The sequence below is a fragment of the Salmo trutta genome, chromosome 24 (assembly GCF_901001165.1).
Source record: "Salmo trutta chromosome 24, fSalTru1.1, whole genome shotgun sequence".
Lineage (NCBI taxonomy): Eukaryota > Metazoa > Chordata > Actinopteri > Salmoniformes > Salmonidae > Salmo > Salmo trutta.
The window spans coordinates 26,714,343-26,741,097 of record NC_042980.1 but is presented as its reverse complement, the minus strand read 5'-3'; the positions used below and the strand labels follow the sequence as shown (position 1 = coordinate 26,741,097).

The 26,755-nt window shown below is 46.5% G+C and overlaps 1 protein-coding gene across 3 annotated transcripts in view; it reads left to right on the top strand.

Moving 5' to 3' along the window:
• The window catches only part of LOC115161000 (zinc finger protein 385B), a 176,863-nt gene that overhangs the window by 31,487 nt on the left and 118,621 nt on the right, over nt 1-26,755 (top strand). The gene's annotated exons all lie outside the window — the stretch shown is intronic.

Below are 26,755 nucleotides of genomic sequence, written 5' to 3'. Positions count from 1 at the left end.
CTAGAGGTGATGGTGATGCATGCTGAGTTAGTTTGCAGCATTTGACTCAGAACCAAGACTGTATCCCAAATAGCACCCTATTCCCTATATAGTGCCTATGGGCCCTGGTTAGTAGTGCACTAAATACATAGTAGGGTGCCGTTTGGGATGCACACATGGCTTCGTCATCCCTCTCAGCCATTTTGTTGTTTTCTTTCACTGCTCGGTTTAACAAACTTTGCTCAGAGGTCCTTTATATTATTAGTTGGGAAAATGAATATTAATGTTACCTTTCTATGTCTACAGTGGCTGGCGATAGAGAGAAATAAATCAGTCCGTTTGCTGGGAGTTTGAGGTGTCTATTATGAAATACTTTAGTCCTTTGCCATGGCAGTCAGTGTGTGTATGTGTGTTGTTTCAGTAGCACTGCTCTGTTTACTAATGCTGTAATCTTTGCCTCCACACTCTCACCAGTAGTGGCCTAAGGATTTCATATCCTTTTGATTTACATATTATTTGACTGAGGGCCAAATTCTCTGTGTTGACCTATGGGTGACGTTCGCTTTTGCATAAGTTGTTTGTAGTTGTTAAAACAGAGGATTTCATATAAGATAGGAGCACACTCATTTCATGAAACAGTGCTTAGTGATTAGTGCTTAGTGATTAGTGCTTAGTGCTGAGTGATTAGTGCTGAGTGATTAGTGCTTAGTGATTAGTGCTTAGTGATTAGTGCTGAGTGATTAGTGCTGAGTGATTAGTGATTAGTGCTGAGTGATTAGTGATTAGTGCGATGCCCAGGTTTTTTACTCCTTGTTTAAATACACTCATCTTGACTGTTTAGTGCCTGGCTGTAGAAATGTTCTGTTGACTTGATTCTGTTCTGTTCAGATTGGAGCAAAACAAATGCTCCGTAGGCAGAGGATAAAGATAGTCTTTCCAGCCTGGCTTAAAGAATGTGTGTAACTTAAATTGCATTGCAATGTAAAAATCAAGACTTGAACAGACAAGGCAAATTCATTGGTAAACAACAAGTATGTTGTTTTAAATGCCGGAGTTGTAATATAGTGACAGTGTCATTTTATCTGAAGTTTGATTAATAATCCAAGTTTATGCAATATGGCCATGAAAAACATGTTGACAGCTGGTGTTCAGACATTTAGCACACTGTAGTTGAATGGTTTACAATGCAGTGAGGCTGATTCTTGAATGATGTACATGCCTTGAGGTTGAATTCGGATTGATTTACAGTTGTATAGATGGAGTCAAACACGTTATCTCCTCTATATCCTCCCAGGCTGACAGGACAGAGTGATGGAGTGGGTCACAGTGTTAGTGATAGTGACAGTGGTGCTTAGAGTAGTAGAGGAAGGGTTGAGTGTGTACTTTCCCTATCAGAGGAGCTTATCTGTGCTTCCATCATAGTGGTGTGTGTGTGTGTGAGAGACAAGGTCTGTGGACTGTCCCAGCCATGACAGCTGGTGCCCCTGGGAGATCGGAGGGGGGGGTTAGGCGTCACATGGCCTGGGTCCTTTCTGCTGTAACACACCCCCACACACACAGGCACGCATGCACACATGCAAACACGCACACGCACACGTACACACCCCACAGCAGCAGCAACATCAACCCTCTGTGCTGGTGCCCCACATACTCTCAATAAATAGCAATTAGGGGGAAAAGTGCTGCAGGCCTCACAGGCAGCTCATGCGAGAAAGCTTTTCATGCTACAGTACAGCAGCCAGTTAATGTAGTGAATACCGGTCACAATAACATCTGTGTGTGTAGGGGGGGTTTAATGTAGTAAATACCGGTCACAATAACATCTGTGTGTGTATGGGGGGTTTAATGTAGTGAATACCGGTCACAATAACATCTGTGTGTGTAGGGGGGGTTTAATGTAGTGAATACCGGTCACAATAACATCTGTGTGTGTATGGGGGGTTTAATGTAGTGAATACCGGTCACAATAACATCTGTGTGTGTAGGGGGGGTTTAATGTAGTGAATACCGGTCACAATAACTTCTGTGTGTGTAGGGGGGTTTAATGTAGTGAATACCGGTCACAATAACATCTATGTGTGTAGGGGGGTTTAATGTAGTGAATACCGGTCACAATAACATCTGTGTGTGTAGGGGGGCTTAATGTAGTGAATACCGGTCACAATAACATCTGTGTGTGTAGGGGGGTTTAATGTAGTGAATACCGGTCACAATAACATCTGTGTGTGTAGGGGGGCTTAATGTAGTGAATACCGGTCACAATAACATCTGTGTGTGTAGGGGGGTTTAATGTAGTGAATACCGGTCACAATAACATCTGTGTGTGTAGGGGGGTTTAATGTAGTGAATACCGGTCACAATAACATCTCTGTGTGTAAGGGGGCTTAATGTAGTGAATACTGGTCACAATAACATCTGTGTGTGTAGGGGGGGTTTAATGTAGTGAATACCGGTCACAATAACATCTGTGTAACGGTCACTGTGTACTCTGTGTGTAGGGGGGGTTTAATGTAGTGAATACCGGTCACTGTGTACTCTGTGTGTATGGGGGGTTTAATGTAGTGAATACCGGTCACTGTGTACTCTGTGTGTAGGGGGGGTTTAATGTAGTGAATACCGGTCACTGTGTACTCTGTGTGTAGGGGGGGTTTAATGTAGTGAATACCGGTCACTGTGTACTCTGTGTGTAGGGGGGGTTTAATGTAGTGAATACCGGTCACTGTGTACTCTGTGTGTAGGGGGGGTTTAATGTAGTGAATACCGGTCACTGTGTACTCTGTGTGTAGAGGGGGTTTAATGTAGTGAATACCGGTCATTGTGTACTCTGTGTGTAGGGGGGGTTTAATGTAGTGAATACCGGTCACTGTGTACTCTGTGTGTAGGGGGGGTTTAATGTAGTGAATACCGGTCACTGTGTACTCTGTGTGTGGGGGGGAGGGGTTTAATGTAGTGAATACCGGTCACTGTGTAATCTGTGTGTAGGGGGGTTTAATGTAGTGAATACCGGTCACTGTGTACATAATGAATGTGACATAATGGAATGTAATGTAGGGCCCTATAAAATCTGTAAACATTTGCCAATTTATTTATAAATTTTTTCTTCAGTTTTCTGTTTTTTCCCTCCCTCTCAAAAATCACAACTTTTTTAATAGAAAAACAACTAAATTTGATGTTCTAAGTCCACAACAATGCTTAAACTACACCAGGAGACTACTTTTAAGGTCTGGGAAAAATCTAAGAAAAGTTCATTATTGGGTGTATATACCATTTAATTCACGTGTGCATCAGGAAGAGACTTGTTTGGTTAGCAGTGTTTCTGTAGCACACATGTAATTGCAGAGCTTGCTGCACAAATCGCAATAGGATGGATGCAAATAATCATGATATCATTCTGATAGGTAGGCTACTTTGGGAAAGCCTTTTCATCTACCAGAAGACGGCGATCATTATTAGCATCATCACTAACGGAGCACAACATGATAGACTAATGTGCATGATTTGTCTGAGTAGAAATAGGAGATTTTGACTCCTTTTGTTGTCAGTCGACACACAGCTGTTCTTTTTTAGTTAGATCAGAGTGGATGTCTTCTTATCGAGCTGGATGTGATGAGTGACGAGCTGGATGTGATGAGTGACGAGCTGGATGGGATGAGTGTCGAGCTGGATGTGATCAGTGACGAGCTGGATGGGATGAGTGACGAGCTGGATGGGATGAGTGACGAGCTGGATGGGACGAGTGTCGAGCTGGATGTGACGAGTGACGAGCTGGATGGGACGAGTGACGAGCTGGATGGGATGAGTGACGAGCTGGATGGGAAGAGTGACGAGCTGGATGGGACGAGTGTCGAGCTGGATGTGACGAGTGACGAGCTGGATGTGACGAGTGACGAGCTGGATGGGACGAGTGACGAGCTGGATGGGACGAGTGACGAGCTGGATGGGACGAGTGACGAGCTGGATGGGACGAGTGACGAGCTGGATGGGACGAGTGACGAGCTGGATGGGACGAGTGACGAGCTGGATGTGACGAGTGACGAGCTGGATGTGACGAGTGACGAGCTGGATGGGACGAGTGACGAGCTGGATGGGACGAGTGACGAGCTGGATGGGACGAGTGACGAGCTGGATGGGACGAGTGACGAGCTGGATGGGACGAGTGACGAGCTGGATGGGACGAGTGACGAGCTGGATGGGACGAGTGACGAGCTGGATGGGACGAGTGACGAGCTGGATGGGACGAGTGACGAGCTGGATGGGATGAGTGACGAGCTGGATGGGATGAGTAACGAGCTGGATGGGACGAGTGACGAGCTGGATGGGATGAGTGACGAGCTGGATGGGATGAGTGACGAGCTGGATGGGATGAGTAACGAGCTGGATGTGACGATCACACAGCAGTTAGGTGGCAGTTGAGCCTCAGCTACATTTTTAAACACATCAGGAGTGTCTGTTGTTTCACTGAAACTTTAAAGAGTCATGACATTATTTGGGTAGTCTGAGCCAGACGTATGTAATTACAGCTGGTGGACTGGAAACAGGCCTGTGGTGTTGGTGTGGAGGGACTGATGATATATACACACACATACACACACACACACACACACACACACACACACACACACGCATGCATGCACACAGGCACACATGCACACACATACACAGTCTCTGGTTTGGAGGGACTGATGATGTCCTCGCCTCTTCTACAGTTTCTCTGTGTATCACAGTGTCAACTAACTGGGTCAACTCAGCAGCCTCCACAGCAAGGCTTCATGGCTTCCTGTAGATGGGTCTCTTCTCACTCATCATCACAACAGCCTTTTGATAACTTAATCACAGTATGTACCCCTTTCCCTTTCCCTTAGACATGGACTTGTTGTTCACTCATATTCAATTGCATAAACTGCAGTGGAGCTTTTATCCTCGTGCCCTCACTCCCCAAACCAACTGCTAGCCCCTACTGCCTAGGAACTTGTGTAGATTTGATAGGATCGCATAGGTGTAAACAATATAATGGTTGCCCCATCTTGCCCTCTGATAGGCCAGATGGAATAGTTGGATGAGGGCTGGGGTTAATTTGGGATTCAGGGTCCGTGAAACAAACCTTAACCAAGCATTCCACTAGATGGCAGTATTCACATCTTCAAAAAATATTTTTCTCTCAAAATATTGTTCATGCGATTACAGCAACTGTGGTCAAGTTCATTGTAGGTAACCAAACTCGATTAACTTCTCCGTGCAGTTACTCATATTCATTCAGGGTTGTTTTAGGCCAGAATATGTTTAGCATCGTCTTTCTGGGGGAAGTTTGTTATTTACTCTGAGTGAGTAATGTTTTCTGTTTGAGCCAGGGGCCACATGACATCCTGTTATGTATTCATATTTGGCAGGTCATTCTGAAAGGATATTTGTTTGAATGAAGTCATCAGGGAGTTGTTGGCAAACCGTCCTCACAACATCACAGCCGTGGGTGATGCAGCTTCGTTTAGTTTATTATGTATACATTGGCAGCTTAAAGCTGAATTGCAGTGTACAACAAACAAGCACACCAACAAACATAACAGAAATCAGAGAGTCACAAAGCGTAGCAGAATGTTGCTGATGATGAGGGGACTGGAAAACCCATCACAATCCCATTGTTTAGATTAACTGGCTGTTTATTTAGTTTAACCATCCTGGAATTCATCTGTTAAAATGTCAATTCAGTGGGATTGTTTTTCAGAAGGTAAAGTGCTGTGTAATTGCTACAAAGTAAAATGCAGATTACACACCTGCAATTTTCAAAGCGACGCTTAAGTCTTCTAAATCAAAATGTAATGGCATCTGTTGAAAGTAGTAAATGATGAATAGCCAGACAGTCTCTGATTTATAAAGTGGTGCACTCTTACCCTCACACCATTTTGCATATTTGACTGTAGCAGCCTGGGAGAACATGCTTCCTGTGTGTGTGTGTGTGTGTGTGTGTGTGTGTGTGTGTGTGTGTGTGTGTGTGTTCCGCACCATTACAACTCTTTCTCCAAACAGATGGTGATACCAACAACACCCCTCCTATTGTCCAATTATGTCCAGAAATGTTCTATTTACTTTTCTCCCTCATAGAAACAACTCCTGTTTGTGCAATATAAATTATGCAAGTAAGAGATCATTTTCCATATGAGAGCAACTCTGCACGGGAGATTTGGTATTTAAACAACATCAAACGTTGTGTGTCTATCAACCAACCAGGCACCAGGTCGTTAAGTTCCTCAGTGAGTTTTCTGATGAGCTGGCTAGGAATAGGACAATGTCAGTTAGTAGAAACTCAACAAAACACCCTGCAATGCCAAGGTTGTGGTTATATTCCTGCAGTGATGGGGCAACCTTCAGTGGATATACTAAACTCTATGGTCCCTGTGGCTCGGTTGGTAGGAATTGATTCCCTATGCACTCACTGTACTGTAGGTGGCTTTGGATAAAAGTGTGCTCTTAGTGGCATATCTGTCTTCTCCGTCTCTTCACCCAGCTCGCTGTCATGAGCCGGACTAGTAGAAGAACAACTTTCAGGGCCCTGTCTGTCTGTGGATACTAAACCCAAAACCCTGCACTGTCCTGTTTTTCCACCCAGCTACTAGCACGCTTTCATTACCCCAGGCCCTGATCACAGGTCACATCACCAGTCAGCCTATAACCAGATTATATTACTAAGTCATTTAGGTGAGTCATGTGGTCTGCTGGTAGTCTTGATACACACTCTAAGGACATGACCAGGTCAGGTCAGGCATGTTACACCAGGGCAGCAGTTAACTCTAAGGTCAGAGTAGGATATCATAGGGCCAGGTCAATTAAGGAAGGTCAGAGTAGGGTATGATAGGGCTAGGGCAATTAAGGCAGGTCAGAGTAGGATATGGTAGGGCCAGGGAAATTAAGGCAGGTCAGAGTAGGGTATGATAGGGCCAGGGCAATTAAGGCAGGTCAGAGTAGGGTATGATAGGGCCAGGGCAATTAAGGCAGGTGTTATGTTCTATATGCACAAAAAGCAAATTTCTCTCAAATTGTGTGTACAAATTTGTATACATCCCGGTTAGTGAGCATTTCTTCTTTGCCAAGATCATCCATCCACCTGACAGGTGTGGCATATCAAGAAGCTGATTAAACGGTATGATCATTACACAGTTGCTCCTTGTGCTGGGGACAATAAATGCCACTCTAAAGTGTGCAGTTTTGTCACACAACACAATGCCACAGATGTCTCAAGTTTTGAGGGAGTGTGCAATTGGCATGCTGACTGCAGGAATGTCCTCCAGAGCTGCTGCCAGAGAATCAAATGTTAATTTCTCTACCATAATCTGCCTTCAACGTCGTTTTAGAGAATTTGGCAGTACATCCAACTGGCCTCACAACCGCATGGCTTTGTGTGGGTGAGCGGTTTGCTGATGTCAACGTTGTGAACAGAGTGCCCATGGTGGTTGTGGGGTTATGGTATGGGCAGGCATAAACTACGGACAACGAACACAATTGCATTTTATCGATGGCCTTTTGAATACGCAGAGATACCGTGATGAGATCCTGAGGCCCATTATCGTGCCATTCATTCAGCAGCCATCACCTCATGTTTCAGCACGACAATGCACAGCCCCGTCTCGCAAGGATCTGTAAACAATTCCTGGAAGCTGAAAATGTCCCAGTTCTTCCATGGCCTGCATACTCACCAGACATGTCACCCATTGAGCACGTTTGGGATGCTCTGGATTGACGTGTACCACAGCGTGTTCCAGTTCCCGCCAATATCCAGCAACTTTGCACAGGCATTGAAGAGGAGTGGGACAACATTCCACAGGCCACAATCAACAGCCTGATCAACTCTATGCGAAGGAGATGTGAAGGGGGCAAATGCTGATCACACCAGATACTGACTCATTTTCTGACCCACGCCTCTTCCTTTTTTTGTGTCCAACAGATGAATATCTGTATTTCCAGTCATGTGAAATCCATAGATTAGAGCCTAATGAATGTATTTCAATTGCTGATTTCCTTATATGAACTGTAACTCAATAAAATCTTTGAAATTGTTGCATGTTGCATTTATATTTTTGTTATTATTATAGGCTAATACACTACATCATCCCCCTTTTAGTCTGAGATTCAGTAACAAATGATCCCCACTAAATACTTATACTGTAAATAGGGTTGGGCGGTTTCCAGATTTTCATATTGTCATACCATCCTTCTCTCATCCCGGGATTTATGGTATTACCGGCTTAGTACACAAGGGGGCGCAGAAAATATTATTGGGTGTCTGTTACCAGAATGCTAGAACAATTAGCACAAGTAATAGCACATTTCCATGGGGCGACAGGTAGCCTAGTGGTTAGAGCATTGTACTAGTAACCGAAAGGATGCAAGATCGAATCCCTGCGCTGACAAGGTAAAAATCTGTTGTTCTACCCCTGAACAAGGCAGTTAACCCACTGTTCCTAGGCTTTCATTGTAAATAAGAATTTGTTCTTAACTGACTTGCCTAGTAAAATAAAATGGAGGCTGCTAGCTAAATTGACTAATAATTCCCAAAGGCAATCCAGCTCATAAAGTTATACATATATAGGTAGGAGCTACCAAACGTCATTTTTGGTTAGTTTGGACATTTACAAGCGAATGACAACAAGAGACATTGTGCGAAGTGAAAAAGTTTTGATGCATGCTTGTCTGAAGGAAGAACAGTACTGGCTCTGACAGCTGTGTCTGTGTGGAGTCTGGAGTTGCTAGGGCAATGGGCCTGCCTGCTCTGCTCCGAGAAGATGGGGGAGGAGCAGACGGGCCAAGAACAGAGAGGAGAAAAAAACGTAAGGATATCAAAAGATAGCAGTGGCAGCTGTACAGATTACTTATCCAAGGGCTTTGACTTCTCAAACATGGTAGAAATCTTAAACAATATGATGCCCCATCACATTATTAATTCAATAACTTAATTAGATACCTATAAAGTTAAACTTACGGGTCGCGTTAACGCATAATAATATAAAACACATAAGAAATCTCTTTCTGCATTTTGTAAAAGCAGATCTAATGTAATTTCTGCTCGGTATCAAACTAATTTTGTGCTTCTTTAGCACTTCTCCACTCGAATGAGTGAACGGGCATTCTGTCAGCAGACAGTGCTTTGACTGATGTTTAGCTACTTTTCTCGGTGTAGCCAACCTACTTTTCTCAGGTAAAATTCAAGACTAACTTTAAGCAAAACATTTGGAAATGTAGCTGACTCCATTATTTCTATGATAAACATTAGAAATAAGAAGGCCAAGCATCGTTTTTGCAAAAAAGACCTTGCTTTTTCATTGTAAGCTAATTTACTTGTGTGGCTGCCAGCCAAATATCATTGCACTTCTGTTGTCATCTGATGAAAATTAAGCAATTTTCTCCCAAATGTGTTGGACTAATGTATTTTCTGTGAAGGAAAACTATAGTTCCAAGTCCCTAATCACTCTATTGAAGCCAAAAAATACTGTTGACTTTCAATATAAAACGCGACCCCTGTCAATACACAGCTGGACTCACTGCTCCCACTTTCTCCCATAGTGCTATTTACAAACAAGCAAGTGACTGGCTGAACCGTTCTGGGGAAATATGGTAAGCTTCATAATGTAAAATAATGTGACAGGTGAAATGAAGAACGCGATCTGCTTCATCTCCTAACGTATTGTACAAGTTGACTGCTGGTATTTACTTTAAAAGTAGCTACAAATATTTGTTGGGTTATTGAAAAAATTGAAAAAGTTGTTTTAATTGTACTGAAAAACCATCCTGTGGCTATTTCCAAGTACCCCGGTATACCGCCAAGTCTAAATGTAAACAACTAAAAGAGAATTTATCTTTTTAACCTGGAAACATTTCAATGTGTCATATAAAAAAAAATGTGTAGCGATCGTTTCCTGCTTCACTGATCTCAGTTAAGGGAAAGTGTGATAAACCATCAGCGTTGCTGTGGTGTTCTGATTTGCGATAAGCAGTTCGGTAGTCATACGCTGACAAGATGATGGCCCACCATTGGATGCTTGCAACAGTCATCGTAGGGAGGCTCTTGTTCTCCCGAAACAAGGTAGTAAGGGTTTGTGATCAGTCAATAGGTTAAACTGTCTCCCCCACAGATACAGATGGAACTTTTTTACTCCATAGGTTAGTCCCAAGGATTCATTTTCAATCTGTGAGTATTTCTTCTCGGCTGGGGATAAAGTCCTGAATGCATACGAAATTGTCACGGTTGTTGTCTGTAATGGAGGACCAAGGCGCAGCGGAAGTGTGGATACTCATATTTTATTTCCCCCAACAAAAGGAGTAAAGCATCCACCGGAAAACAAAAACCACGACAGCAACAGTTTGCAGGCTTCAAAAACACAGTGCAAAACAATTCCCCACAACCCCAAAGACAAACACACACACCTATATAGGACTTCCAATTAAAGGCAACTATACACACCTGCCTTCAATTGGAAGTCCCAATCATCAACCCAACATTTAACAAACACAAACCTGCCACGTCCTGACCCCAAAACTAAAACACTAGCTCCATCTGCTGGTCAGGACGTGACAGAAATGGGATATTCATCTCCGTTTGGCATAATGTGCTGTATGATGGCTCCAATAACGTACGCAGATGCATCACATGTCAAGATAATGGGTTGTTTTGAGTCATAGTCGACTGAAACCTGATCACTCGTTAACAGGTCTTTGCATTTGTTGAAGGCATCCTGTTCCTGTTGTTTCCAACACCAGGTCACTTGGTCTTTCAGCAACCTGTACGGTGGCGGTAGAACTGTGCTCCTGTGGCACTAAACGTCCATAGTAGTTAACAAGACCCAGAAAGGTATTCATCTCCCCTGGAGGGCTTTGATTTTCTCTGTGGACGGGTGGATTCCTCTGTTTTCCAACACATGACCTAGATACTCGATCCCTTTTTTTCCCAAACTCACATTTGGACTTTTTCACTCAGAGTCCGTTCTCCTGAAGACGTTGCAGTACATTTTGAAGGTCCCTCAGGTGCTCCTTTTTGTTCTGGCCTGTGATTAACAGATCATCCAAGTAGACAACCACATCAAGACCCTTCAGCGGCAGAGCGATTTTTTTAAAAGACCTTTCCTCCACAGTGTTGTCATTATCTCCTCTATACATGGCAAAGGAAACATTTCAATGTTTGTTGCTTGGTTCACTGTATCTTTATAATCTCCACACAAGTGGATTGACTTGTCCCGTTTCACTACAGGAACTACTGGTGCGGCCTAGTGACTGTGTTTCACTGGTGTGAGTATGACAGCCTTCTCTAGTCTCTCTAGCTCTTTATCAAATGGAAAGGGACGGTTCTTATAGAACTTAGGAGGCACATCAGGTTTCACTAGTATCGTTGCTGTACCTAGTTCGTCCGTGAATACTTCCACGTGCATTTCTAACACTTCCTGAATAGATTGAGCATTTTCAAGCATTTCTTTTGTACTCACATGCTTGATTTGTTTCCAGTTAAGGTTCAGCTTTTGTAACCAGTTCCTTCCACATAAAGCTGGTCCAGCTCAGGTAACATCTATGACTGGTAGATCCTCACTTTGATCCTCATAGCTCACTTTTGTGGTAAACTGTCCTGTTACAGCAATGTTCTGTCCTGTATAAGTCTTTCGTTTGATTTGTGCACCCTCTAATGGCAGATGTGGGAATACACTCTCATACAGTTTCTGTGAAATGATGCTCACTGCCAATCTGGCTGACACCAGCTCCCGAAGTCACAGCTCGCTGTGTAGTCACGTGGGTCATGTGTCCACCAGGCTAGCTCACTGCAGCTCCAGTATCAAATCCATATTCAGATTTCTCTTATCCACAGTAAGAGTTTCTCTGAATGACAACTTGTCATTTACTGTCTTTGAAATGACATTCATTTGAATTGTGGTTCTTAGCCTTGCAACGGTAACATTTCCTCTTTTGATCCTTCTTGTCTTGTGCTTTGTGAAAACTCGCCACAGCTCCCTCGTTGTCCATATTGCGCAGCTGTTTAGTGGCCCTGTCCGCTGTTTCTATGCTCAATCTCAAAAGCCCTCTCGAACATCAGTCTATCCTCTGATAGCGATCTTCTTTGGCATGCTTCGTTTCGAAGCCGCCAATAAGGCAACCTGGGGCAGCAGGAAGCCTCGTGGTTAGAGCATTGGGCCAGTAACTGAAAGGTTGCTGGATCGAATCCCTGAGCTGACAAAGTAAAATCTGTCATTCTGCCCCTGAACAAGGCAGTTAACCCACTGTTCCCTGGTAGGCCGTCATTGTAAATAAGAATTTGTTCTTTACTGACTTGCCTAGTTAAATAAACACACCTGTCACACAGGGAATCTTCCAGTGTTGCCCCGAACTCACAATGCACTGCAAACTGTTTCAACTGAGTAACTGTACCTGCTTTTTTTTTTAAACAAAACCTTTCAGCAATGAGAAATGGCTCAAAGTGTCCCTTTAGAATGTCATTCATCTTGTCAAAAGTTTCATCCTTAGGTTTCTGTGGTTGAAATAGATTCCGTAGTACTCCATACATTTGTGAACCCATCACACTTAGCAATGTGGATCAATTGTTAGTCATCTTCAATGTATTGTTCCATGCATTCAATATACGCTGACCACAACTCAACGTTGTTTTTAAATTCATCCCATTCGTCGAAACTGGGCCATTGTACTCACTGTACCAACAACATTTGTGTCTTTTCTCCCAAGTTTAGTACGTTTTTGTCACTCGTCACCAATATTTACTGTGGTATATTTAATGAGGCAAGACGCTGCCATGCTGTTTAGCGTCAAGATTAATACAGAATGAATTCACATGTGCATTCCCATAATGTACTTTGACCTTGACTATGGTACGGCAACCTACGCATACTAATATTACTATTAACGTTATAATGTAATACTGTAATTAACCATGTATTTTTTATAGGCTAATACACGACAACATGCTAAAGAAAGGACAGGGTAGGCAAACACACACTAAGGACAGGTCAGGGCAGGGTATTGCTTTCAGGGCAGGGCAACCCTCCCGTTACTGGACCACCTCTCTAACCTTGACGCTACAGAGACTGGCAACACATGCTAAGGACATGCCAGAGCAGGAAAGGACAGGGAATAGTATGACAGGGCAGTGACAGGCCGGGCCAGGATAGCACTGCTTGGGTCAGGTCACTTGTCTACATATCGTGGGTGAACAACTCTGTCATGGTTGAAATAGTAAGGACATCTCACTACTAGCGTGTTGGCAGGGTGCCTTTCTGCCAGACTATTTGTATTTAAGGCAGCCAGCACACCTTACCGTGGGTTGCCTCAGCAGACGGGTATTTCATACTGTTTAGAATGTAAGTCTTGGATTACTATGTAGACAAACACTGACTAGAGTGTACTGAACTGGTAGAGGCTTTCTGGGAATTCAGTTGTATATGTCCTTGGATTAAATACCCATTTGAATAAAAGCTTTTTAGGTTTTGTTTAATGTTTGGAAAAAATAACAATACTGTATTTCTCTCTCCTTGCCATTGTAAAAAAATAAGTATATTTTTATGTACAGTACTTATTACTGCTTAAGGCCTATTCACCCTCCATAAGTGCTTCACATATTGTGTAAGTGTAGTACACATATTCACATTCACACAGTATGACAAAGTATAAAACCTTACTTTGTTGTAACATATTATCATTGCACACAATTTGTAGTAGGATATTAACATAACACATATTAGAGAGGGGGGAAATTCAACATTTTGTTGATTTACTAATACCGTCATCCATCTATTTTGGCCTGTTTATCAAAAATGTTGGAAAAACTTGTCAATAATCAACTGACTGTCTTTCTTGATGTCTATAGTATTCTCTCTGGTATGCAATCTGGTTTCCGCTCAGGTTATGGATGTGTCACTGCAACCTTAAAGGTCCTCAATGATGTCACCATTGCCCTTGATTCTAAGCAATGTTGTACTGCTATTTTTATTGACTTGGCCAAAGCTTTTGATACGGTAGACCATTCCATTCTTGTGGGTCGGCTATGGAGTATTGGTGTCTCTGAGGGGTCTTTGGCCTGGTTTGCTAACTACCTCTCTCAAAGAGTGCAGTGTATAAAGTCAGAAAATCTGCTGTCTCGGCCACTGCCTGTCACCAAGGGAGTACCCCATAGCTCAATCCTAGCTCAATTTACATCAACAACATAACTCAGACAGTAGGAAGATCTCTCATCCATTTATATGCAGATGATACAGTCTTATACTCAGCTGGCCCCTCCCCGGATTTTGTGTTAAATGCTCTACAACAAAGCTTTCTTAGTGTTCAACAAGCTTTCTCTACCCTTAACCTTGTTCTGAACACCTCCAAAACAAAGGTCATGTGGTTTGGTAAGAAGAATGCCCCTCTCCCCGTAGCTGTGATTACTACTTCTGAGGGTTTAGAGCTTGAGGTAGTCACCTCATACAAGTACTTGGGAGTATGGCTAGACAGTACTGTCCTTCTCTCAGCACATATCAAAGCTGCAAGCTAAAGTTAAATCATGACTTGGTTTCCTCTATCGTAATCACTCCTCTTTCACCCCAGCTGTCAAACCCCTGATTCAGATGACCATCCTACCCATGCGAAACATAATTTATAGATCAGCAGGTAAGGGTGCTCTCGAGCGGCTAGATGTTCTTTACCATTCGGCCATCAGATTTTCCACCAATGCTCCTTATAGGACATATCACATCACATACACCTCTGTAAACTGGTCCTCTCTGTATACCCGTTGCAAGACTGTCACGACTTCCGCCGAAGTCGGTCCCTCTCCTTGTTCGGGCGGCGTTCGGCGGTCGACATCACCGGCCTTCTAGCCATCGCCGATCCACTTTTCATTTTCCATTTGTTTTGTCTTTGTTTTACACACCTGGTTTCAATTCCACAATTACGTGTTCATTATTTAACCCTCGTGCGTGATTGTTTTATGTATGTTCGGTCCGTTATTGTGGGCTCGGTATTACGACATGTTATTGGAATTTTGAGTAAAGTTACTTGTGTTACTCCTCTCTGCTGTCCTGCGCCTGACTCCTCTGCACCAGCTACACCCAGACCACTACAAAGACACACAAAGACTCCCCTGTATCTGAGATATCTGCTGCAGCCCTCATCCTCCACATAAAACACCCATTCTGCCAGTCACATTCTGTTAAAGGTCCCCAAAGCACACACATCCCTGGATCGCTCGTCTTTTCAGTTCGCTGCAGCTAGCGACTGGAAAAGAGCTGCAACAAACACTCAAACTGGACAGTTTTATCTCAACCTCTTTATTCAAAGACTCAATCATGGACACTCTTACTGACAGTTGTGGCTGCTTTGCGTGATATATTGTTGTCTCTACCTTCTTGCCCTTTGTGCTGTTGTCTGTACCATGTTTTGTGCTGCTACCATATTGTGTTGCTACCAAGTCGTTATCATGTTGTGTTGCTACCTTGCTGTGTTGTCATGTTTTGCTGCCTTGCTGTGTTGTTGTCTTAGGTCTCTCTTTAAGTAGTGTTGTTGTCTCTCTTGTCGTGATGTGTGTTTGTCCTATATTTATATGTTATTTATTTATATATATATATATTTTTTTTTAAATCCCAGCCCCCGTCCCCGTCCCCGCAGAAGGTATTTTGCCTTTTGGTAGGCCGTCATTGTATATAAGAATTTCTTCTTATCTGAGTTGCCTAGTTAAATGAAGGTTAAATAAAATAATAAAAAATGTAATGCACGTATACCTATGGAAAACCCCCGATGGCGCATGAAGCCGGATGTATTTGATTTGAAGCGTGCCATATTGCTGAATGACGCTGAATGGCACCCAAAAATCGCTAAGGATCATGGTGAAAGTGGCCGTAACTAGCAAAGGATCATGGTCATTTTCATTCTGCCTGAGTCAACCCATTGCTGCTAAATGACATCAGCGTCAATACCGGAAGCCTTGGAAATAAACAGTCAAGAACCCACCTTCTCTGTCAAGAATGCGCAAGCCTTTGGTTGTGTTTATCCTGTTTCATATGGATTAATCACATTGCATGTGGTATGAGTTACATTGTTCAACAGATGTCACCTGCGTTAAAATTTATAAAAACATCTAGCTATATTCTATATTGTCTCAGGTTTTTAGTTTATTTGTGTATCGGATCTCCCTTAACGATACTATCTCTTTATGCATCCCCTAAAGTTCAACCAGGCCTACAGTATACTGTATAGTCTTATGTACTTAATCCCTTATCATTTATAACTCCAATGACTATTTCCTGCAAATTGTTGCTGTACAGATAATTTGGATACAATTTATTACCATCTTTTTCGTATAATGTCTGGCGATCTAATAGCGATCTGGTCAAGTTTTGTCTAGTAGCCTAATAGACCATTTTGTCTGCTCAGCTAACTTAATGCACTCATGTCATTTCCATTTGATCTAGTTATACAGTAAAAAAGTTTTAAAGGAAATAGGCTACTAGATGCGCTAGACCAGGACTATAAGTTATATTTAAACCTCCTTGCTATAACCAGGTTAAATTGGATGAAATAAGATAGAGACGACTGGCATATGCTTATTTCGATAGTCTTTATTATAATATTGTAATGGTTGTCTTCATAAATTGACCAAGGCGCAGCAGGTATGTGAATACTCATGGTTATTTATTACCAAAAAAGAGTAAAGCATCCACTTGAAAAAACAATAAAGGTGACAACAGTAACGTTTTACAGGCTATAAAATGCAGTGCAAAAACAACCACCCACAACCCCCAGTGACAAACATACTCCTACATATATGACTCCCAATCAGGAACAACGATCCCCAGCTGTTCCTGATCAGGAGTCACAAGACACAGAGAACATTCAAACACACACAAGACTGCAACGTCCTGACCCCCAAACTACTACAACAGCTCCATCTGCTGGTCAGGACGTGACAGTACCCCCCCCTCAAGGTGCAGACCCCGGAATGCACCTAACCACAAAACAAAACACCAACAAACAAAATCCCCAACAAAACCCATAAACACTAACCCTTAAACAATAAGGGAGGGAAGGGAGGGTGGCTGCCGTCACCGACGGCACTGTGCTACACCCTCCCTCCCCAACCCACCTATCCTGGAGGTGGCTCAGGTGCAGGACGTGGACCTTGCTCCACCTTCGGCGTCGCCCACTTTGATGGCGCCGATAGCTGCGCCGGGCAGACGGGCCACTCGGGCTGACCCTGGCAGACGGACCACTCGGGCTGGACCGGAGGACAGGAGGGCCCCTCGGGCTGGGCCGGGGAACAGGAGGGCCCCTCGGGCTGGGCCGGGGAGCAGGAGGGCCCCTCGGGCTGGGCCGGGGGACAGGAGGGCCCCTCGGGCTGGGCCGGAGGGCAGGAGGGCCCCTCGGGCTGGGCCGGAGGGCAGGAGGGCCACTCGGGCTGGGCCGGAGGGCAGGAGGGCCCCTCGGGCTGGGCAGGAGGGCCACTCGGGCTGGGCCGGAGGGCAGGAGGGCCACTCGGGCTGGGCCGGAGGGCAGGAGGGCCACTCGGGCTGGGCAGGAGGGCCACTCTGGCAGTTCAGGGCAGTCTGGCCACTCTGGCAGTTCAGGGCAGTCTGACCACTCTGGCAGTTCAGGGCAGTCTGGCCACTCTGGCAGTTCAGGGCAGTCTGGCCACTCTGGCAGTTCAGGGCAGTCTGGCCACTCTGGCAGTTCAGGGCAGTCTGGCCACTTTGGCAGTTCAGGGCAGTCTGGCCACTCTGGCAGTTCAGGGCAGTCTGGCCACTCTGGCAGTTCAGGGCAGTCTGGCCACTCTGGCAGTTCAGGGCAGTCTGGCCACTCTGGCAGTTCAGGGCAGTCTGGCCACTCTGGCAGTTCAGGGCAGCTCTGGTGACTGTTGACTGGCGGGCAGCTCTGGTGACTGTTGACTGGCGGGCAGCTCTGGTGACTGTTGACTGGCGGGCAGCTCTGGTGACTGTTGACTGGCGGGCAGCTCTGGTGACTGTTGACTGGCGATGCTGGGCTGACACACTAGACTCCTGATGCGTGGAGCTGGTATTGGACGTGCCAGCCTGGAGACACGCACCTCCATGCTAGTGCGTCTAGCGGGAAACACCGGACCGAAAGGGCGCACTGGTGGTCTTGAGTGCAGGGTTGGCATCACCCCTTCCGGCTCGATGCTCCCCTTGCCCTGGCACCTGCGGGGCGCTGGTGCTGGGCGAACTGGGCTGTGCGTCCGTATAGGCGAGATGGTGCGTACCACAGCGTAACATGGCACCCTCCACCTCATATGCACCTCCCTGTAGTCACGGGTAGCTGGCTTACGGCTCTTCCCTGGCCTGGCCAAGCTACCCGTGTGCCCCCCCCAAAAAAAAATCTTGGGGGTGCCTCTCGCGCTCGTTGCGCTCTCTCTCTTCGTAATAGCGCCTCTCCGCTCTCGCCGCTTCAATCTCCCACTGTGGGAGGCGATAATCCCCAGCCTGAGTCCATGGTCCCTCTCCGTCCAGGATCTGTTCCCAAGTCCATTCGTCCATTTTTCTCTCCAGTGGCTTCCTCCTCTTCTGCTGCTTGGTCCTTTGGTGGGTGGTTCTGTAATGGTTGTCTTCATAAATGGACCAAGGCGCAGCAGGTATGTGAATACTCATGGTTATTTATTACCAAAAAAGAGTAAAGCATCCACTTGAAAAAACAATAAAGGTGACAACAGTAACAGTTTTACAGGCTATAAAACACAGTGCAAAAACAACCACCCACAACCCCCAGTGACAAACATACTCCTACATATATGACTCCCAATCAGGAACAACGATCCCCAGCTGTTCCTGATCAGGAGTCACAAGACACAGAGAACATTCAAACACACACAAGACTGCCACGTCCTGACCCCCAAACTACTACAACAGCTCCATCTGCTGGTCAGGACGTGACAAATATTCAATAGTCTTTATTACAATATCCTGTCTGTAATGAAAGGTCACAATAAAACATATTTCACAGATGTATCAAACTGCCTTGTCCTAAAAAAATAACCACAATCCTAATAAATACTACCGGTATACACAACAACAACAAAAAGATACCTTTCTCTCTCTCTGTCTGTGTGTGTGTGTGGGAGTGGGGGGGGGAGTTTGTGTGGGAAAGTTTGTGTGCAAGAGAGAGAGCATGTGTGTTACAGCTGAGAAGTGGGCCAGAGGAGGTCAGCTGTATCTTTTCAGTCCCAGGTGGATGGTATTCAGAAAGATGAACCCCATCCTTCAGAAATTGCCCTCAGTGACTGTGTTTAATGTCTGTGTGCTTTATTGCTACTCCCCCAATCGCCTGAGAAAGACCGTCATCATGTTGTTGACCCAGATCCGTGCCTTGTTGATCTTCACATTCCTCCAATGCATGCGTTGAATGATACAGGAGAAGAGGATCTTCATGGAGGGGAATTCTGCATGTCTCTCTTTATTGTTCTCTCTGCTAACCAGCGCCACACTCTTATTCCTGCTTGTCATGAAAATGAAGACGACCAAATGAAGTTAGCTAAATCGATCAGGTATGATCATAACCTGAATTATCATGCAATAACCTGATGTTAGCCTACTGTTAAACCTTTGCAGCAGAAGGTTAATTTGAAAGCTTAGCATTACTTAGAACCTAGCCAGGTCAACATTGGAAAACAAAACGGACAGCAAATATTAACTATGATAATCAGAATTACGACTGACTTACCGAGAAAAAAAGAAGATTAGAATATTTGGAGTGTTAATTACTACAGTTAAATACAGAACATGTCGGCATGGCGACTCTCTTTGTAAAATCAAACTCAAATTGATGCAATGTTAAGTGTGCGCGAGTACCCTATCTAGTCTATTTATCATATAATATGACAATGATCCATCCACCTGAAAAGAAAACGTTAATGGCGCTACCATCACAACAACCGGTCACAACTCGGTTAGGCTAGATTGGATTACCCCATGAGACAAAAGGGCCAGTAATCGAGAGGTGGGTCAGTAATCGAGAGGTGGGCCAGTAACCGAAAGGTGACAAGATCAAATCCCTGAGCTGACAAGGTAAAGATCTGTTGTTCTGCCCCTGAATAAGGCAGTTAACCAGCTATTCCTAGGCTGTCATGGTAAATAAGAATTTGTTCTTAACTGACTTGCCTAGTTAAATAAAAAAATTGTGCAACTGCATAATTTGGTTATCATAAAACATTACCTCAGACATATGATGTAGTTTGAGATTCAAAATGTATTCAATTATAATTGCATACTAACTTGATATTTCAAACATAGTATGAGTGCAATCCTCCATCTCCATGACCATCCTCCATCTCCATTGTATCATCCTCTGTCAGCCCCATAGACATTGGTCAGGCCATCTGTCTTCACTTGACAGGCTCGTTGACTCCGCGTTCTCATCTGGATTGCACACCACACCCCCTTAGGTTGACATACAAAGAGTATGGGCAAGCCTCCTCGTAGCCTACCAGCCCGTGATTGGTCTGTGCCAGCACGTGGTCCTGTGTGACGACAAATGTATTAGTCAGAATGGATTACTATTTAATTAAATATCTCGATTTGTAGTGAACTTTAAACTACTTCACTGTGGGGGTCGAACTTGATCATAATAAACTAAATTTAGTCCGTCTGATTTTGTTTTGGCACCACTAGGTTGCTAGGTAGCAGCCGACCAGCAGAGCTCGTGCCTTCACGCTCCAGACCGGACACTGGGGGCCTGGTTGGCACATACTCTGGGAATGGCACACTTTACTGATCTGGGCCTGACTCTCTCTCTCTCTCTCTCTCTCTCTCTCCACAGAGTTGATTTATTTACAGCGGCCATGCCAGGACAAACAGACAACCCACAGACAACCCACAGACACTCCTTCTTACTCAGTCCCCAGACAGTCTGTGGTTGTGCCTGTGCCCCTTGTTCCCACCTCCATCCATCTATCTATCCATCCATCCATCCATCCATCCATCCATCCATCCATCCATCCATTTATCCATCTGTATATCCTGACCTGATTACACACAACAAACAAATAAACAAGAATGAATGTGTTACAGCTGTCTTTTTTTCAGTTGTTTGCTAGTCTCGTGCTGCTAGCCCAGACATCACTTTGTATTCTCGTTCACAAATCAGAGGGGTGACTTAGTACGGCTGGGGTCGAAGCTAGTAGTGTGCTAACTTAGTTTTGAAAGTAGATTTTACGTAGTTTTGAGTGAGCAATTATACTTCTTGATACAGTACTGTATAGGGATGTAGTTTAAATAGCTCTTTGAGATAATGGTTTTTGACACAAAAAAGTTCAATATTGTAGCCTATATATTGTAGTATTGTGAACCATGTTATCAGACACTACACCACTCCTAAATAGTGAACCATGTTATCAGACACTTCACCACTCCTAAATAGTGAACCATGTTATCAGACACTTCACCAACAAAAAAAGTTGTTAGCTCAGTGGCTGGAACAAAGATAGAATTTCCTTATCTCCCTTATATTCACTGCAGAGAGAACGATTGGAACAAAATCATGTTGAAAGCTTCATGCCTCCCTGTTTCTTTTACTCTTGTCTATCATACTTCATTTCCTCTCAACTCGCCTGCACTCCTTTATGAAAATGCATCACATTACGGCACTGACATTTATTAACGGATATATTTCAAACCTTTGTTTTAATATGTGCTATGTAGGACACGCACAAACACGCACGCACCACTCCTGACGGGTTGCATCACTGCCTGGTACGGCAACTGCTCGGCCTCCGACCGCAAGGCACTACAGAGGGTAGTGCGTACGGCCCAATACAGCACTGGGGACAAGCTTCCTGCCATCCAGGACCTCTATACCAGAGGAAGGCCCTAAAAATTGTCAAAGACTCCAGCCACCCCTGCCTCCACCCTAGCCCTACCCCTCTGGCCCGGACTGGACCACGGTGGAGCGGCACTGTTCTCTCTGCTACCACACGGCAAGCGGAACCGGAGCGCCAAGTCTAGGTCCAAGAGGCTCCCAAATAGCTTCTACCCCCAAGCCATAAGACTCATGAACACCTAATCAAATATCAAATGGCTACCCATGTAACGACTGCCGTGAGAGAGAGTAGACCAAAACGCAGTGGAGTTAGTGTTCGTCATATTTAATTGAGAAAGAACACTATACAAAAACAAAACAAGAAACTGGCAGCCAAACAGTCCTGCCAGGTGAAACACAATGACAGAAACAATTACCCACAAAACCCCAACGGAAAAACATGCACTTATGTGTGACTTGGGAGCCACACACGGCCCAAAACAAAGAAATACAAAAACATAGAAAAAGAACATAGAACGCCCACCCAATGTAACACCCTGGCCTAACCAAAATAAAGAACAAAAAAACCCTCTCTATGGCCAGGGCGTTACAACCCAGACTATTTGCATTGGCTACCCCCGGAACACTGTTGCTACTCTCTGTTATTATCTATGCATAGTCACTTTAATAACTCTACCTACATTTACATTGACTATGTACCGGTACCCCAGTATATAGCCCCACTATTGTTATTTACTGCTGCTCTTTAATTATTTGTTATTGTTATCTCTTACTTTTTTAAATGTATTTTCTTAAAACTGCATTCTTGGTTAAGGGCTCGTAAGTAAGCATTTCTGTAACGTTCGTCGCCTGGTGACGAGGAAGCGGACCAAAACGCAGCTGGGAGCGAACACATGTTTATTCTTTTACACCGAAATAAACACGTACACAAAAATCAAGAAAATACCGAAACGTTAGCTGCTCAAAATCAAAGAGACAACAACCCACAAACATCGTGGGGGGAAAAGGAACTTAAATGTGATTCCCAATCAGACATAACTAGCGACAGCTGTCTGATTGGAAATCACCTCCGAGCCCAACATAGAAATAAACCACAAAGAAAGGCTATAACAAAACATAGAAAATAAACCATAGAAATACCATACCCTGACCAAAAATAGCAGAGTTCCCCTGGTCAGGGCGTGACAGTACCCCCCCTCCAACGGTGCGTACTCCCGGCGCACCAACCTAAAGTCTATTAGGGGGGGGACCCGGGTGGGCGCCTCACCCTCGGTGGAGGCTCTGGCCCCGGGCGTGTTTCTCCCCCTGCCTCCACCCTAGCCCTACCCCTCTGGCCCGGACTGGACCACGGTGGAGCGGCATGCTCAGGCTCCGGAGCGGAGCCGGCGACCGGAACAGGACTGGTCACCGGTGTGCCGGACTGTGGACACGCGCCGTGGGCCTGGTGCGGGGAACAGGGACGGGCCGGACAGGACCGGGGACACGCACCACCAACCTGGTGCGGGGAGCAGGGACGGGCCGGACTGGCCTGGGGACACGCACCACCAACCTGGTGCGGGGAGCAGGGACGGGCCGGACTGGACTGGGGACACGCACCACTGACTTGGTGCGGGGAGCAGGGATGGGCCGGACAGGACTGTGGACACGCACCACTAACCTGGTGCGGGGAGCAGGGACGGGCCGGACAGGACTGGGGACACGCACCACTGGCTTGGTGCGGGGAGCAGGGATGGGCCGGACAGGACTGTGGACACGCACCACTAACCTGGTGCGGGGAGCAGGGACGGGCCGGACAGGACTGGGGACACGCACCACCGGCTTGGTGCGGGGAGCCGGGATGGGCCGGACAGGACTGTGGACACGCACCACTAACCTGGTGCAGGGAGCAGGGACGGGCCGGACAGGACTGGGGACACGCACCACTGGCTTGGTGCGGGGAGCAGGGACGGGCCGGACTGGACTGGGGACACGCACCACTGGCTTGGTGCGGGGAGCAGGGACGGGCCGGACTGGACTGGGGACACACACCACTGGCTTGGTGCGGGGAGCAGGGATGGGCCGGACAGGACTGTGGACACGCACCACCAACCTGGTGCGGGGAGCAGGGACGGGCCGGACAGGACTGGGGACACGCACCACTGGCTTGGTGCGGGGAGCAGGGATGGGCCGGACAGGACTGGGGACACGCACCACTAACTTGGTGCGGGGAGCAGGGATGGGCCGGACAGGACTGGGGACACGCACCACTGGCTTGGTGCGGGGAGCAGGGATGGGCCGGACTGGACTGTGGACACGCACCACATTCGCCCGGCAAGGGCGAGGTGCTGGCACAGGACGTGCTGGACCGTGACCGCACACCGGCGACACAGTGCGCATAAGCGGCGCCGGATATCCTGGACCGAGGAGGCGCACTGGAGGTCTGGAGTGCACAGCTGACATCACCCGTTCTGGCTCAACGCCCACCTTAGCCTGGCAAGTGAGGAGCTCTGGCACAGAATGCACTGGGCTGTGCAGCTGTACCGGAGACACAGTGCGCGTCCTCGGCGCAGGATACATCGGACCGAGAAGGGGCACCGGAGGCCAGGAGCGCTGAGCCGGCACAACACGTCCTCGCTGAACACTCCCCCTAGCCCGGCAAATGTGGGGCGCTGGCACAGAGCGCACTGGGCTGTGCAGGCGCACTGGCGATACCGTGCGCACCTCTGCCACCCAAGGCTCTTCCTCCACGCTGTCCCTACGCAGGTCCTCCAGGACCTGCCACATCTCTGCCTCCTCTTTCGCCGTTATCCCCCACGAGAGCAGTGGTCTGGGCTCTTCCTCTGCCCTTCCGGACCACCCCATTAGCCCCCCCAAAAAACTTTCTTGGGGGTGTCTTCCGGGCCTCCTCGACCGCCGCCTGCGACTCCTTCCACCGGCTGGCATCACCTCCTCGACCTGGGAATCCTTCCGCCAGGGTCCTTTCCCCGACATGATCTCCTCCCAGGTCCAGAACTCCTTCCCCTCGCGAGCCCATCTCTCGCGCTCCTTATCCTCCCGCTGCTTGGTCCTGGTTCGGTGGGTTGTTCTGTAACGATTGGCGTCGGGTGATGAGGAAGCGGACCAAAACGCAGCTGGGAGCGAACACATGTTTATTCTTACACTGAATTAAACACGTACACAAAAATCAAGAAAATACCGAAACGTTAGCTGCTCAAAATCAAAGAGACAACAACCCACAAACATCGTGGGGGGAAAAGGAACTTAAATGTGATTCCCAATCAGACATAACTAGCGACAGCTGTCTGATTGGAAATCACCTCCGAGCCCAACATAGAAATAAACCACAAAGAAAGGCTATAACAAAACATAGAAAATAAACCATAGAAATACCACACCCTGACCAAAAATAGCAGAGTTCCCCTGGTCAGGGCGTGACAATTTCACTGTAAGGTTTACACCTGTTGTATTCGACGCATGTGACAAATACAATTTCATTTTATTTGATTTTGACACACACACACACATCCATGTTATGTTTTTCTATCCTCGTTGGGACCTAAAATTAATTTATATTCAAAATCCTATTTTCCCTAACCCTAAACCTAACCCTTAGTCTTACCCTTACCATAACCTTATCCCTAACCTTAACCTGTAACAAAAACCCTAAACCTAACTGTCACTCCTGACCATAGAGAGCCCTATTATTTCTCTATTTTGGTTAGGTCAGGGTGTGATTTGGGTGGGCATTTTAGATTTTGTATTTCTATATTCTATTCTATGTTTTCTATTTCTTTGTGTTTGGCTGAGTATGGTTCCTAATCAGAGGCAGCTGTCTATCGTTGTCTCTGATTGGGAATCATACTTAGGCAGCCCTTTTTCCCACGTTCAGTTGTGGGATGTTGTTTTTGTACAGCTCAGTGAAAGGCTGCAGAACGTGACATTCATTTTCCTTTGTTTGTTATTTTGTTTAGTGTTCTGAGTATAAATAGAATTTCATCATGAGCACTTACCACGCTGCACCTTGGTCTCCTCTCTACAACGTGCATTACAGAAGATCCCACCACCAAAGGACCAAGCAGCGTGGTCAGGAGCAATGGACCTGGGAAGACATCCTGGACGGCAAGGGATCCTGGACGTGGGAGGAGATCAAGGCCGGATGGGATCGCCTCCCATGGGAACAGGTGGAGGCAGCGAGAGCAGAGCAGCGACGAGATGAGGAACTAGCACGGCTACGACGGAAACACGAGAGGCAGCCCCCCCAAAAATTGGGGGGTGGGGGCACACGGGGAGATTGGCTAAGTCAGGGTGGAGACCTGAGCCAACTCCCCGTGCTTACCGTGGGGAGCGAGTGACCGAGCAAGCACCGTGTTATGCGGTGATGCACACTGTGTCGCCAGTGCGCATTCACAGCCCGGTGCGCTCTATGCCAGCGCCCCGCATTTGCCGGGCTAGAGTGAGCATTCAGCCAGGAAGGGTGGTGCCAGCTCAGCGCTCCTGGTCTCCAGTACGCCTCCTCGGTCCAGGATATCCTGTGCCGGCTCCGCGCACTGTGTCGCCAGTGCGCATTCACAGCCCAGTGCGTCCTGTGCCAGCGCTCCGCATTTGCCAGGCGAAAGTAAGCATCCAGCCAGGACGGGTTGTGCCAGCTCTACGCTCGAGACCTCCAGTGTGCCTCCACGGCCCAGTATATCCTGTGCCTGCCCCACGCACCAGGCCTCCATTGAGTCTCTCCAGTCTGGTACGCCCTATGCCTGCTCCACGCACCCAGTCTCCAGTGAGTCTCTCCAGCCTGGTACGCCCTGTGGCAGCTCCACGCACCAGGCTGTCACTACCTCTCCTCAGTCCGGTGAGACCCGTTCCGGCTCCACGTACGAAGCCTCCTGTGATGATCCATGGTCCGACGCCTCCAGTGATGATCCATGGCACGAAGCCTCCAGTGATGATCCATGGCTCGGAGCCTGTAGTAATGATCCATGGCACGAAGCCTCCAGTGATAATCCATGGTCCGGAGCATCCAGTGATAATC